Source organism: Piliocolobus tephrosceles, chromosome 4 (assembly GCF_002776525.5).
Source record: "Piliocolobus tephrosceles isolate RC106 chromosome 4, ASM277652v3, whole genome shotgun sequence".
Taxonomy (NCBI): Eukaryota; Metazoa; Chordata; class Mammalia; order Primates; family Cercopithecidae; genus Piliocolobus; species Piliocolobus tephrosceles.
This window is the reverse complement of record NC_045437.1, coordinates 36577399-36591986: the sequence shown is the minus strand read 5'-3', so window position 1 is coordinate 36591986 and position 14588 is coordinate 36577399.

Sequence of the window (14588 nt, the reverse complement as noted above, 5' to 3'; positions counted from 1 at the left end):
AGAGCAAAATCCTGTCTCAAAAAAAAAAAAAGTTAAATACACTGTGTTCAAAATAAAACATTCAGGACAAACTACATGCAATTCAGGATCTTCAAAACATAAATATCAAACTATGTCAGAAAATCTAGACAGATTATATCGTATCAGTATTCCTAAACACAGAATGGCGGATATCTCTGTTGAAGGTACATTCAGAAGGGCTTTCCTTGTATCTAAAAACAAATGAAATTCTTATAGAATTTTAACTACTACTGAAACCTGAATAGCCAAGGCGGTTGGCATATTTAGAGTAAAAGAGTGGTCATGCTAGTTCTTATAGAAAGTGTAATAAGCCAATATTAGTTTCACAATCATTCCTTTCACATACATTTCATAACACCTAATAAATATACATAATACACTTCAAAATAAATCTGAAAAGGAAAACTAAATTAGATGCTCATACAATACAGAATATAAATAATTTATTTTTTATTATATAGTCAACTCTGGCAAGGTAGATTACCTGATGTACGGATTAGCCATGAAATACATGTTTATTTAATAAGATATTTAGAATTACCATGAACCAGAGTTAGAAGTCCTTATTAGAAGATACCTAACACTTGAAACTAATTACCAAAAACTCAGCACTGACTCTGCTACAATGTTGAACAACTCTCACCACTAAGGCTGTAGTACCTCCCACCCATTGCCAAAAGTGTGTCCCAAAATAATTACTTGAGATTCCCATACAAAAAGCAAGTGAGGAAGAGAAGAAAAAAGGAAGGCTCTTGCAACTGCTGATCTTGTGAGAGAGTCATATGAGTTAATATAAAGTGCTTATAAGAGTTCACCTGGCACATAGCAAGTGCTTGGTAACACTGGCTACTACCCTCATACAAAAACTGTCTCAAGTCCTAGTCTCCACAAAGTCTCTAGGAAAAATAAATAGCCCATATTTGGCAAACTTATGGTTAATCTATTCAGGGTTCCTGTCTTGCCAATGGTCTTCAGAACCCATCAGCATTAATTACAATAGCTACTTGGCTGGTCATTAACATCAGTGATTTTGCTAATCTTTTTTTTTTTTTTTTTTTAAAGAACTTCACAGATTTCAAGCACTAACTTTGCTGTTTTGAAACAATAGGTAACTGTGCTGGCTAGCCACATATTTCATTCCATATTCAAGTACCACCAGACAGAGTTAATTCAATTTACCTGATCTTTTATTTTAGAAGTTACGCAGGTCTACAATCAAAATCTCAATGACTTCATCTCTCACATACAATTTTAAAACATACATTTTACATCTCTACAAATATTTACATCTCTAACATACATTTTAAAAAGAAAAAAAAATATATTAAGCCCAGTGAAATCCCTCCATATTACTCCTTCTTCCTTAATGCTAATTTGGATAAAACACAATTGGCAGTTGGCTCCCAACCTCCACAACAGGCTCAACCTAGTTATTTAATCAATTTTATTACATAACCCTATGTTTAAAGTCATCTCATATTTTATACAACTGAATATTTGGGGTTCCTTTTATAGTGTTATAGAAGGGTTTTACTGTATCCCTAATTGACACATGACATTCTTATGTTTAAATGCCGCATTGTTCCTGCTCTCCAAGACCAACCAGTCCACCCTTCCCTATTTTCCTCTAATTGCTACTGCAATTACCCACAGTCCCAAGGCACCTGCCTTGTTAAAAGGAATGCTAACAGCTGCCTAAAATTATAAGATGAATTGAAAAAATCATTAAAAAGAGGTAGTACTCTATTGAAAAATGTGGAGATGAATAAAGCATTTGGTATTTCAAACATCATTAATAAGTCTGCTTAAGATCAAGGACCTCTAAAAGAAAATATGGCTTGTGAGTGAAGATAACATATGTTTATTATAGAAATTAAATATTTCAATTATCAGAGCTAGAAGAGAAACCAAGTAATTTTAAAACTTTTTTTCAAAATCAATAAATTAGCTTTTTCAAACATGAATATTATATAGTACTATAAGTGTTTAACTGTACATAGCACATATTTATGCATACCCACAAACCATTCTTGCAAACACGCTTACAAGCAAGAACCCTAATAATTCAACCAACTATAGAACATAACACTAACACTCAAAGATCAAGCTCCTCCCCAGGAATATCAACTAACACAAGCATTCATTTATCGTACATAGCACATTTAAGTCAAAGAAATCCTCGTCACCTTGGATACTCCCCTCAGTCAGTGGTTTCTTGCTCACCATTCTCCGTGAAATCAATATCCCACATGAGAGTGCTACTCTCCTCGCTCCGGGCCCATGACACTTAGGGGTAGCTACAGTGAACTGTATCCGGTATCTGGTTCTTACCTCAGGGCCATTAGACTAAGATTGCCCACACGTTCCCCTTAAATAAGACATCTCGATGGATCACGGGTCTATCACCCTATTAACTAGTCACGGGAGCTCTCCATGCATTTGGTATTTTTTATCTCGGGTGTGCACGCGACCCCATCGCAGAAAGCTGGCCCCACCACACCGTATGTTGCAGGATCTGTCTTTGATTCCTAGTACATAGCATTAAGGATCGCACCTACGTTCAATATTCCGGGTCTGCATCTAAATATGGACAATAATCATATGCTTTTTGTTTAAAAAAAAAAAAAAGAAGAGGAAGAAAATCCAAAATATGGAAGAAGTTGAATATGTAAGGTATTTAACAATATTATTTACAATACAGAAAGTGGGTAACAATGGCTTGGTTAATCATAATATTTTAAACTGAACACTGGCTGGGTGCAATAGCTCACACCTGTAATGCTAGCACTTTGAGAAGCTGAGGTTGGTGGATCACCTGAGGTCAGGAATTGGTGACCAGCCTGGCCAACACAGTGAAACTCCATCTCTACTAAAAACATAAAAATTAGCCAAGCGTGTTGGCATGTGCCTGTAGTCCCAGCTACTCGGGACGCTGAGGCAAGAGAATTGCTTGAACCCAGGAGGCAGGGGTTGCAGTGAGCCGAGATCAAACCACTGCACTACAGCCTGGGCAACAGAGCCAGACTCCATCTCAAAAACAAAACAAAACAAAAAAACTGAACATTATACCACAAGTAAGAACTATATCACAGCAAGGAAAGGGGCTTCTGGAATAAGGTTAAGGGGAAAAAGGTGAAGTTTTATGTAACTATACTTAGCATGCTCAAGTACATGTAAAAACATTCTAAGGTATTTCCTCCTCTCAAAACATTCTAGTTCTGAACTATTAAAGCATGGGAATCAGGGGTGAAAGCTTGCCTCATTAAACTGCCCAAGATTTCTGTAATGTTTTAATACTGCTTTTAGATATAAGGAAATACAAAGGGAACCAGGAAAAAAAATAGACTTATAACGTCATAACCTTAAGAAATTCATTCATCAATCTATGCATTTGAGAACTTCATCTCTTTTAATGTTTATGAGAATGTTGTGTTGAGGTGGGGATAAAATAGAATCCATTTAATGCTTATAAATTATAAATAATAAACATCATTAATAAGTGATTTAAGAGTCTAGGAAAAAAGACTGCTTCATATCACTACATTATACTAATTATGCTGTGAACTGATTGGGCTTTTCCTGTCAATTTTTTCTGTGAATTTTTCAATGCATTTGTTGCCTACAATTCTAGCAGTTGCCATTAGGTGGTGCCTTCTCATGGGCGCTAAGGCCTAAATAAAGAGAAGAGGTAAGGTACACAACACAATTCTATAAACAGTAGAACATATTATCAATAATCATAATAAAATGTAGCTAACTATTCACTCTAAGAGATGGCTGGCTACATAAGAAATATAATTTAAAGAAATGTAAATAATTCCCTAATACATATTTAAACCATATATTTAACCTTCATTTTTTCCATTAAGTTCCTGTAAAAATCTGCAACTAAGACAACAGAGGCACACACCTGTAGTCCCAACAATTGAGAGGCTGAGGCAGGAGGGTCACGCGAGTCCAGGAGTTTGAGGCTGTAGTGTACTATGATTACACCTGTGAATAACCACTGCACTCCAGCCTGGGCAACATAGCGATACTCTATTTAAAATGTGTGTGTGTGTGCATGCGTGCGTGTGTGTATGTTAGCCTAAAAGGTAACAGCCTACCATTTATTCTGTTCACTGCTTCTGCTTATTTCTGCCTTGCTTTGACCACTTTAAGGCTTCTGGGATTTAGAGCTGGGTATGAAATCTTACTGGTGCCTGAAATTATTTTCCTTTAGCTACTTTCCTGGACTTCCATTCATTTTTCAATCTCAATCTAAAACATTATTTCCATTGTGAAGCCTCCCCTGATCATCCAAGCAACATCTTCCTCCAAATCTCTCACAGAACTTGAGTCAGGCAGACCTAGATATAATGTTTATTTAGCCCTCTGTAAGACAGTAGGCCAGGACATACACATACATTTTATGAGCCAGCAATGCTGGCCTATGACCAAGATTACATCAGCCTATAAAATCAGCCAGTTCTTTATAGGCCAAGACCTAGTAGAGACAGGCTCACAATTTTCCACAATAGCTCTTAACAGATACATGACTTAGTAGCTGTCTTTGGTAATGCTAGTTAAGTACAAAAAAAACTGAGTATACCTTAAAAAAAAAAAAAAAGGAGTATTGCACTAAACCAATGGCAAAGTTTGCAACAAATTAATTAACCAAATGGATCGACTGTCTCTGTGGAAGGCTGTTGTTAAAGCAGTATGTCCATAATCCCTCTAAAACAGATGTTTATAAACCTTTCAATAACACTAACAGTAATAACAGCAACTAACTTTTATGGAGTGCTACCATGTGATGACACTATTCTTAGCACTTTAAGTACATAAACTCAATGCTTGCACAATCTCATTTTATAGAAGACAAAATAGAGGCATAGAGACATTAAATAACTTGCCAAAAGTCTCACACTTAGTAAATGGCAGAGCCTAGATTCAAACCTAGATATTCTGGCTCCAGAGCCTATCCTCAGAACTACTACATTATACTCCCTTGCAGCTAAAAGAAATACAGAATGTTTTCAAAATCTGGAGAAAAGACACAATAATGAACTTGTGACTGCATACTACATTCAATAAAGGTAGTGATTTGCATATAGAAGATACATTTTACACAGACTCAGCACATGTACAAGCACACACACGCACATGCAGACACATACACACCTGAAACAAAAACTTTAGGAAACAGTACTGCTTGTGACATACACTGACAATTTCTACTCTATTTTATTTTGTAGAAAATGTTGGTCATGACGCCAAAAAAAATCTTAACATTCGGTTTGAAAAAGCACTGCACTACCACATGATCAGCTTTAGTACACAACTATCCATTCTGAAGGAAGATGCAGTGAACAGGATACAGATGGTTGTGGACTTAAGATAACAAAGACCAGAGAAGGAATGTGGTATAATGGAGCCGGACATGAGTTCCAGTCTCTAACTCCACCCCTAAATAAATGTGTAACGTAGCAAGTTACTCCCTTCTTTGAACCAATGCCTTGGAGATTGAGTTAGGGTATACAAAGCTCCCGGTCCACGACACTCATAAAGAAAGGGCTATTTTCTTCCCCCACACTAACTATCAAGTTTACTCTGTTGGCTTAAAGTCATTTTTATTAAAGCAGGGGCTGAGGTTATTCTGAAGTCAGAAAAGATCCAGAAATTGACAATAGGACTTACTGAAGATTCAAGCACTCTCTTATCTGCAGGGAACTTTCACAGGCGAGTCCTGAACTAACTTGCACGCTGAAAAGTTTCCTACAGGAAAACTCTGCTCTTGCACTATGGAATCTATGTCTCTTGACAATTAGGGCTTCCTGTTACTCTGAAGAAACAATCCAGAATGAGCCACTTCCATCTCACTGCTATAACTTAGCATTATGAGTGTCCAGTGATCACAGGAGACAGGAAAGTACCCTGGAGAGTAAGGACCATGTTGTTTTTATCTCTGCATTCAGCTCAAGGCTGGTGCCAAATGTAGCAAATGACCCAAAATAGTAGACATAAAAAAAATGTTTGTCGAGCTTAACTGAAGAAAAATTTTCAACTCTGGCAAGTGGAGAAAGGGCACTTCAAATGCAAGCCTGTATCTATCATCTGTTTCACTTCTGTAGGACCCCTTTTTTGCGTCTTCTTCCTGCATTCAAACAGAAGGTAACCATTCCTGGTAATTACTTTTACGCCACCCACTGCTTTCACTCCTCTTTGCTAATCAAAGTCCTTCCTAACGAAAATTTACCACTGGCTTCCTTCTTTGTAGTTTAAACATTCTTTTTAACATAGATAACTGGTATTTCTTTAAAGGTCGGGAATAAATTAATGTAGTCTAAGTCTTATTTTACAGATAAAGACACTGGCTCAGAAAGGACAAATATGTTGCTTAAGCTTAGACAAGAAGTAGATGATAGATGTTGACTAGATTTATGTTTCAAGCTTTGCACGATAGTAATAGCAAACTTGGCCTTTTGTATTTAAAATGCATCTGGTTGAAGGAAACAACAGAATAAATGGAAGTAAATATATTAAGTATCTACTATGTGCCAAGTACTGTGCCCTCTATACATCAACACATTTAAAGCTTGCAACAAACCTACAAAGTTGTACAAATATTTATCTTACAAATTATCTGGTTGACATAAAAAAAAAAAATATGGAGCTCAGTCAGCTGGGTGTGGTGGCTCAAGCCTGTAATCCCAGCACTTTGGGAGGCCAAAGCGGGCGGAATATCTGAGGTCAAGAGTTCGAGACCAGCCTGGCCAACTTGGTGAAACCTCGTCTCTACTGAAAATATAAAAATTAGCCAGGTGTGATGGTGGGCGCCTGTAATCCCAGCTACTTGGGAGGCTGAGGCAGGTGAATCACTTCAACCCAGGAGGCAAAGTTTGCACTGAGCCGAGATCGCATCACTGTACCCTAGCCTGGGCGACAGAGTGATACTCCATCTCAAAAAAAAAAAAAGACGAAACAATGAAACAATAAAAAATAGTACCTTTTTTTTTTTTTTTTTGAGATAGAGTCTCACTCTGTCACCCAGGCTGGAGTGCAATGACACAGTCTCAGCTCACTGCAACCTCCATCTCCCAGGTTAGAGCGATTCTCCTGCCTCAGCCTCCCGAGTAGCTAGGACTACAGGCGTGTGACACCACACGCAGCTAATTTTTTGTATTTTTAGTAGAGACAGGGTTTCACCATGTTGGCCAGGTTGGTCTTGAACTCCTGACCTCGTGATCCACCTGCCTCAGCCTCCCAAAGTGCTGGGATTACAGGTGTGAGCCACCATGCCCAGCCAAAATAATAACTTTTTCAAGACATAGACAGCACAATAAGATATAAATAGTAATAACAAAAAGCTAAAAAGCTAGGGGACTATGTTAAGGCACAATCTTCACTAGTTTCTGTTTTTTGTTTTTTGGTTTTTTTTGAGACAAAGTTTTACTCTTGTTGCCCAGATTGGAGTGCAATAGTGCAACCTCGGCTCACCGCAACCTCTGCCTCCCAGGTTCAAGCGATTCTCCTGGCTTGGCCTCCCGAGCAGCTGGAGTCTGACTACAGGCATGTGCCACCATGCCCAGCTAATTTTTTGTATTTTTAGTAGTGTCGGGATTTCTCCATGTTGGTCAGGCTGGTCTTGAACTCCCAACCTCAGGTGATCCACCTGCCTCGGCCTCCCAAAGTGCTGGGATTACAGGTGTGAGCCACCACACCCAGCCAGTCTTCACTAGTTTTCTTTTGCTTGTTGATTTTTTTATGCAAATAATGTTAACCTGCTATCACCTTAAAATAGTGGGTTATAAGATAGTATCTGCAAGCCTCATGGTAACCTCAAACCAAAAAAACACACAACAGATACACAAAAAATAAAAAGCTAAATCATATCACCAGAGAAAATCACCTTCACTAAGAGATAGACAGGAAGGAAAGAAAGGAAGGAAGGAAGAGAAGACCACACAATAACCAGAAAATAAATAACAAAATCATAGGAACAAGTCCTTACTTATCATGATAACAACACTGCATGTAAGTGGACTACACTCTCCAATCAAAAGACATAGAGTGGTTCAACAGATAAAAGAACAAGACTCACTGATCTGCTGGCTACAGGAAACACACCTACCCTATAAAGACACATGTAGACTGAAAATAAAGGGGTGCAAAAAGATATTCCATGCCAATGGAAACCAAAAAAGGGCAGGAGTAGCTATACTTTGTTGACAGAAAACCAACAAAGAAACATCAGACCTAATCTGCACTACAGACCAAATGGATCTAATAGATATCTACAGAACATTTCATCCAACAGCTATAGAATACACATTCTTTTCCTCAGCATATGCATCATTCTCAAGAACAGATCATATGTTAGGTCACAAAACAAGTCTTAAAACATTCAGAAAAACTGAAATAGTACCAAGTATCTTCTCTGCCCACAATGAAGTAAAACGAGAAATTAATAACAAGAATAATTTTGGAAACTATACAAATACATGGAAATTGATACATTATATCAACAGAATGAAGGACAAAAATCGTATGATCATTTCAATTGATGATGAAAAAGCATCAATTTGATAAAATTCAACATCTCTGCCCAGGTAGAGTGGCTCACACCTGTAATCCCAGCACTCTGGGAGGCCATGGCAGACAGATGTCTTGAGGTCAGGAGTTCAAGACCAGCCTGGTCAACATGGCAAAACCCCATCTCTACTTAAAAAACAAAAAAGCAAATATTAGCTGGGCATGGTGACACAAGCCTGTAATTCCAGCTACTCGGACAGTTGAGGCACAAGAATCACTTGAAACTGGGAGGTGGAGGTTGCAGTGAACCAAGATGGTGCCACTGCAGTCTCCCTGGGTGACAGAGTGAGGCTCTGTCTCAAAAAAAAAAAAAAATCCACATATCTTCTTGATAAAAACCCTCAAAAAACTGAATATAGAAGGAACATACCTCAACATAATAAAGGCCATACAGCTAGTATCATACTGAATAGGAGAAAGCTAAAAGCCTTTCCTCCAAAATCTAGAACACAACAAGGATATCCACTTTCACCACTGTTATTCAACACAGTACTCGAAGTCCTAGCTAGAATACTCAGATACAAGAAACATATAAAAGGCATCCAAAGTGTAAACAAAGAAGTAAAATTATCCTTGTTTGCAGATGATGATATAATCTTATGTTTGGAAGTCTAAAGACTCCACCAAAAAACTATTAGAACTGATAAACAACTTCAGTAAAGCTGCAGAATACAAAATCAACATTAAAAAAATCAGTAGCGGCCGGGCGCCGTGGCTCAAGCCTGTAATCCCAGCACTTTGGGAGGCCAAGATGGGCGGATCACGAGGTCAGGAGTTTGAGACCATCCTGGCTAACATGGTGAAACCCCGTCTCTACTGAAAAATACAAAAAGCTAGCCGGGCGAGGTGGCTGGCGCCTGTAGTCCCAGCTACTCGGGAGGCTGAGGCAGGAGAATGGCGTAAACCCGGGAGGCGGAGCTTGCAGTGAGCTGAGATCCGGCCACTGCACTCCAGCCCGGGCGACAGAGCAAGACTCCGTCTCCAAAAAAAAAAAAAAAAAAAAAAAACACAAATCAGTAGCATTTCTATTTGCCAACAATGACCAATCTGAAAAAGAAATTTAAAAAAAAAAAACTCATTTACAGCAGCCACACATAAAATTAAATACCTAGGAATTAATTTAATCAAAGAAGTAAAAGATCTCCACATTGAAAACTATAAAAAACTGATTAAAGAAATTGAAGAGGACATCAAAAAAATGGAAAAATATTCTATGTTCATGGATTAGAAGAATCGATATTGTTAAAATGTCCATACTATCCAGAGCAATCTACAGATTCAATGTAATCCCTATCAAAATACCAATGACATTCTTCACAGCAATAAATAGAAAAAACTATCCTAAAATTTACATGGAACCACAAAAGACTCAGAATAGTCAAAGCTATCCTAAGCAAAAAGAAGAAAACTGGAGGAATCACATTACCTGACTTTACATTATAACCAGAGCAACAGTAACCAAAACAGCATGGTACTGGCATAAAAACAGATACATAGACCAATAAAACAGAATAGGGAATCCAGAAACAAATCCACACACCTACCGTGAACTAATATTTTACAAAGGTGCCAAGAACATACACTGAGGAAAAGACAGTCTCTTCAGTAAGTGGACTGGGAAAACTGGATATCCATATGCAGAAGAATGAAACTAGCCCCTATCTCTTGCCATATACAAGAATCAAATCAAAATGGATTAAAGAATTAAATCTTACATCTCAAACTATGAAAATACTACAAGAAAACATTAGGGAAACTCTCCAGGACATCGGTCTGGGCAAAGATTTCTTGAGTAATACCCCACAAGCACAGGCAACCAAAGCAAAAATGAAGAAATGGAATCATATCAAGTTAAAAAGCTTGTACACAGCAAAGGAAACAAACTGAAGAGATAACCCACAGAATGGAAGAGAACACTTGCAAACTACCCATCTGACAAGGGATTAATAACAAAAATACATAAGGAGCTGAAACAACTCTATAGGAAAAAAAGTCTCTAATAATCTGATTTTAAAATGGGCAAAAGATCTGAGTAAGCATTTCTCAGAAGACATACTAATTGCAAACAGACATATGAAAAAGTGCTCAGCATCACTAATCACCAGACAAACAAAAATAGAAACAATGAGATATCATCTCACCCCAGTTAAAATGGTTTTTATCCAAAAGGCAATAACAAATGCTGGCAAGGATATGGAGAAAAAGGAACCCTCATACTAATTTTGGGAATGTAAATTCATAAAACCACTACGGAGAACAGTTTGAAGGTTCCTCAAAAAGCTTAAAATACAGATACCATATGATTCAGCAACCCCACAGATACCATATGATTTATTCTTTTGGGTATAAACCCAAAAGAAAGGAAATCAGAATATCAAACAGCTTTCTGCACTCCCATGTTTGTTGCAGCTCTGTTCACAATAACCAAAATTTGGACGCAAACTAAGTGTCTGTCAACAGATGAATGGATAAAGAAAATATGGTACTCATACACAATGGAGTACTATTCAGCCATAAGAAAGAATGAGATTCAGTCATTTGTAACAACAAGGATGGAGCTGGGGTTAATTATGTTAAATTAAATAATCCAGGCAAAGAAAGACAAACTTTATATGTTCTCACTTACTTGTGAGATCCAAAAATCAAAATAATTGAGCCCATGGAGATAGAATAGAAGGATCGTTACTAGAGGTTAGGAAGAGTAGTTGGGGGATTAGGGAAGAGGTAGGGGTGATTAATGGGTACCAAAAAATTTTGAATGAATAAATGAATAAGGCCTAGCATTTGATAGCACAACAGGGTGACTACTGTCAATAATAATTTAACGGTACATTTAAGAATAAAAAAGCATAACTGAATTGTTTGTAGCACAAAGGATAAATGTTTGAGGCGACAGATATCCCATGTTCCATGATGTGATTATTACACATTGTATATCTGTATGAAAACATATCATGTACCCTATAAATATATACACTTACTATGTACCCACAAAAAATAAACTTTAAAAATAAAAACATAATAGAAAAGAAGGGATTTAGAAATAGTATACAAATACATTTGCCATGTAGTAAGTCACAGAAACTTAGAAATTAAAAGCACAGTTTTAAAAAGAAAAATCACTTATTAAAATATGCAAGTCTTTGCAGAAAAGTCAGAGTCAAAGAGACATTTTAACTTTATGAACTTCAAGAACTGCAAAGTCCACAATATGGAAATACTTTTATTTCCATCCCTGCAACTAAATTCAATTCATGAATTTTCATAGGAACAGCATTCTCCTTCATATACTACTATTTGATAAATGGCCAACAGGGTCACCACACACAAGAATACTGGTGCATCACACATACAGAGATTTATTTAATCATGTGTGAATTTAAACATGCAGTAGATTGGTTGTACTTGATGCTACCTTGCCTGACCTAGAAATCCCTAGAAGAAATTCAACCCATCCTCTATCAAATCCTCTCTTAATATAGGGATACCAGTAAACAAGCATACTCTTCAACTCTTTGGAGACTTCTACATTCTTCCTTAAAAATAAATGCTTTTTTTTTTTTTTGAGACAGAGTCTCACTCTGTCGCCCAGGCTGGAGTGCAGTGGCATGGTCTCAGCTCACTGCAACTCTGCCTCCCAGGTTCAAGTGATTCTCCTGCCTCAGTCTCCTGAGGAGCTGAGACTACAGGGTGTGCCACCACATCCAGCTAATTTTATTGTTTTTAATAGAGATGGGGGTTTCACTATGTTGGCCAGGCTGGTCTTGAACTCCCGACCTCAGGTAATCCGCCTGCCTCAGCTTCCCAAAGTCCCGGGATTACAGGCGTGAGCCACCACACCTGGTCTAAATTCATAAATATATATTTTAAAATCAAATTGACTTAACACTTCAAGATGTACTTATGATAATATTAACAGTATTTTTCATATTGATTTCAGACTAAAAAAGAAAATACTGATTTGCTCCTTTTACAGTATATAATCCCTATATAGGTCATTGTTCAGCATTGATGTTCATGTAGCCAAAAGAAGTTACTGACTAAAAGTGGTGAAAAGTGTATAATATAGTAAAACATAACAAACTTGAACTTTATCAAATTTTCCTCCAACATTTTTGAAAGTGTAGACATCTTAACCTTGTTACATATGGCAATACAGAACACGTGAGCAACATTCTGTGTAAAACTTACATAAAACTTACAGCAAGGTTAATGTGACATTAAATGTTTTTTCATTCCTAGACATATGAGGTCAAGTTTTACATATTAAACATATGATAAAAATATGTCTAAGTAAGCTGAAAGTAGTAGAAAAATGTAAATTAAACAAAGGCCATCCAAACATTACAGAAGCAACCATGTACATAAAATGTAAAGGCTTAATTATAAATGACTCTTCCCTGATCAATACATTTAACTCCTCCAGTAATATTTTATTATCTTATATTGGATATAAAATAAAAATCACAGTAATAATTCTGCATCTACTTTATTAATAATGCTGAAAAATCACATTATACTTTTTTGAGACATTATAAATCAGACTTTTTAGTGGGCTTAATTATGTCACCAGTAAACACAATAATGCAAATAAAGTCAAAGCTATTAACTTTTTAAGTGTTGGTAACGATTTAAACAGACAGTTATTAAAAAGCACCCTTGGCTGGGCACAGTGGCTTATACCTGTAATGTTAGCACTTTGTGAGGCCAAGGTGGGTGGATCACCAGAGGTCAGGAGTTCTAGACCAGCCTGGCCAACATGGTGAAACCCTGTCTCTACTAAAAATACAAAAAAATTAGCCGGGCATGGTGGCACATGCCTGTAATCCCAGCTACTCAGGAGAAAATGCTTGAAGCCGGGAGACGGAGGTGGCAGTGAACGGAGATCGACCACTGCACTCCAGCCTGGGTGACAGAGTGAGACTCTTGTCTCAAAAAACAAAAAAAAAACAAAAAAAAAACAAAAAAAGTTAAATAAATAAAAATAAAAAGCACCCTTATGGCTTTAAAATGAAAAATTATGAGATTATGTTAAAGAATAACTTAGATTTAAAAAACCAAAGAATTAAATTAGTTGCAAGCTATATCAGACACTGCAGGAACGTAATCTAAATAGTATATTTTCCATTTCTATGAGGGTATCAAAAAATCATACACTATGCCAACTGTTTATGCCTTCCTCTGCACCATTTCTAAACAGTTAGGACCACCACTACCCTATCTCCACTGTATTAGAAGCAGAAAACTGAAGGAAAGACTGAGGTATTTCTACAGAATTGTCATACCAACAGCTGCAAGAAGTAACAATTTAAAAGACAGAAATTCAAAAAATAAAAATAGCAGTTAATAACTCAAAAGCTATAAACAGGTCTACACTGTCAAGACATATTATACCACAATAAAATATATTATAAATTAGAGATGCTAAATTATATTCAAAACACTCATGAATAATGTAGGAAACTAGTATGCTTTTTGTTTCCCCCCAAAACACTTAAAATACAGAAGAAAAAACTTTCAGTTACAGAAAATTTTACTTTTCTGAGATTCATTTATGTGAATCATTGTTCTTTAGAGAATTTTATAATTATGTTTACGTTATTATAAAAATCAAATGATACCAGCCTAGCAGCTTTCCAGCAAAAGCTTATGATCTCCAACATGCCCCACACCTGCTCAAATAATAGATGCTCATCAAGATGTAAGAGAAACCCTCACATCCAAATGAATCCAAGGCTAGTTTTATATATGAATGCCAACTATACTCAAGGCTTTACACATTTCATTCAAATTAGAATCCTGGAAATCAAGTATTATCCCATTTTACAGGAATCTAAAACTTAGCAGTGAATTTCTTCGTCAAAAAGCTACTGGTGGAGCACCCAAGTTCCTCTGGTTCTCACTACAAAGTCACACTCTTTCCATTATGCCATGCCATAATTTATCAAAAACTTTAATTTTATAATTCATCTTTATAAGTTATAACCAATTTT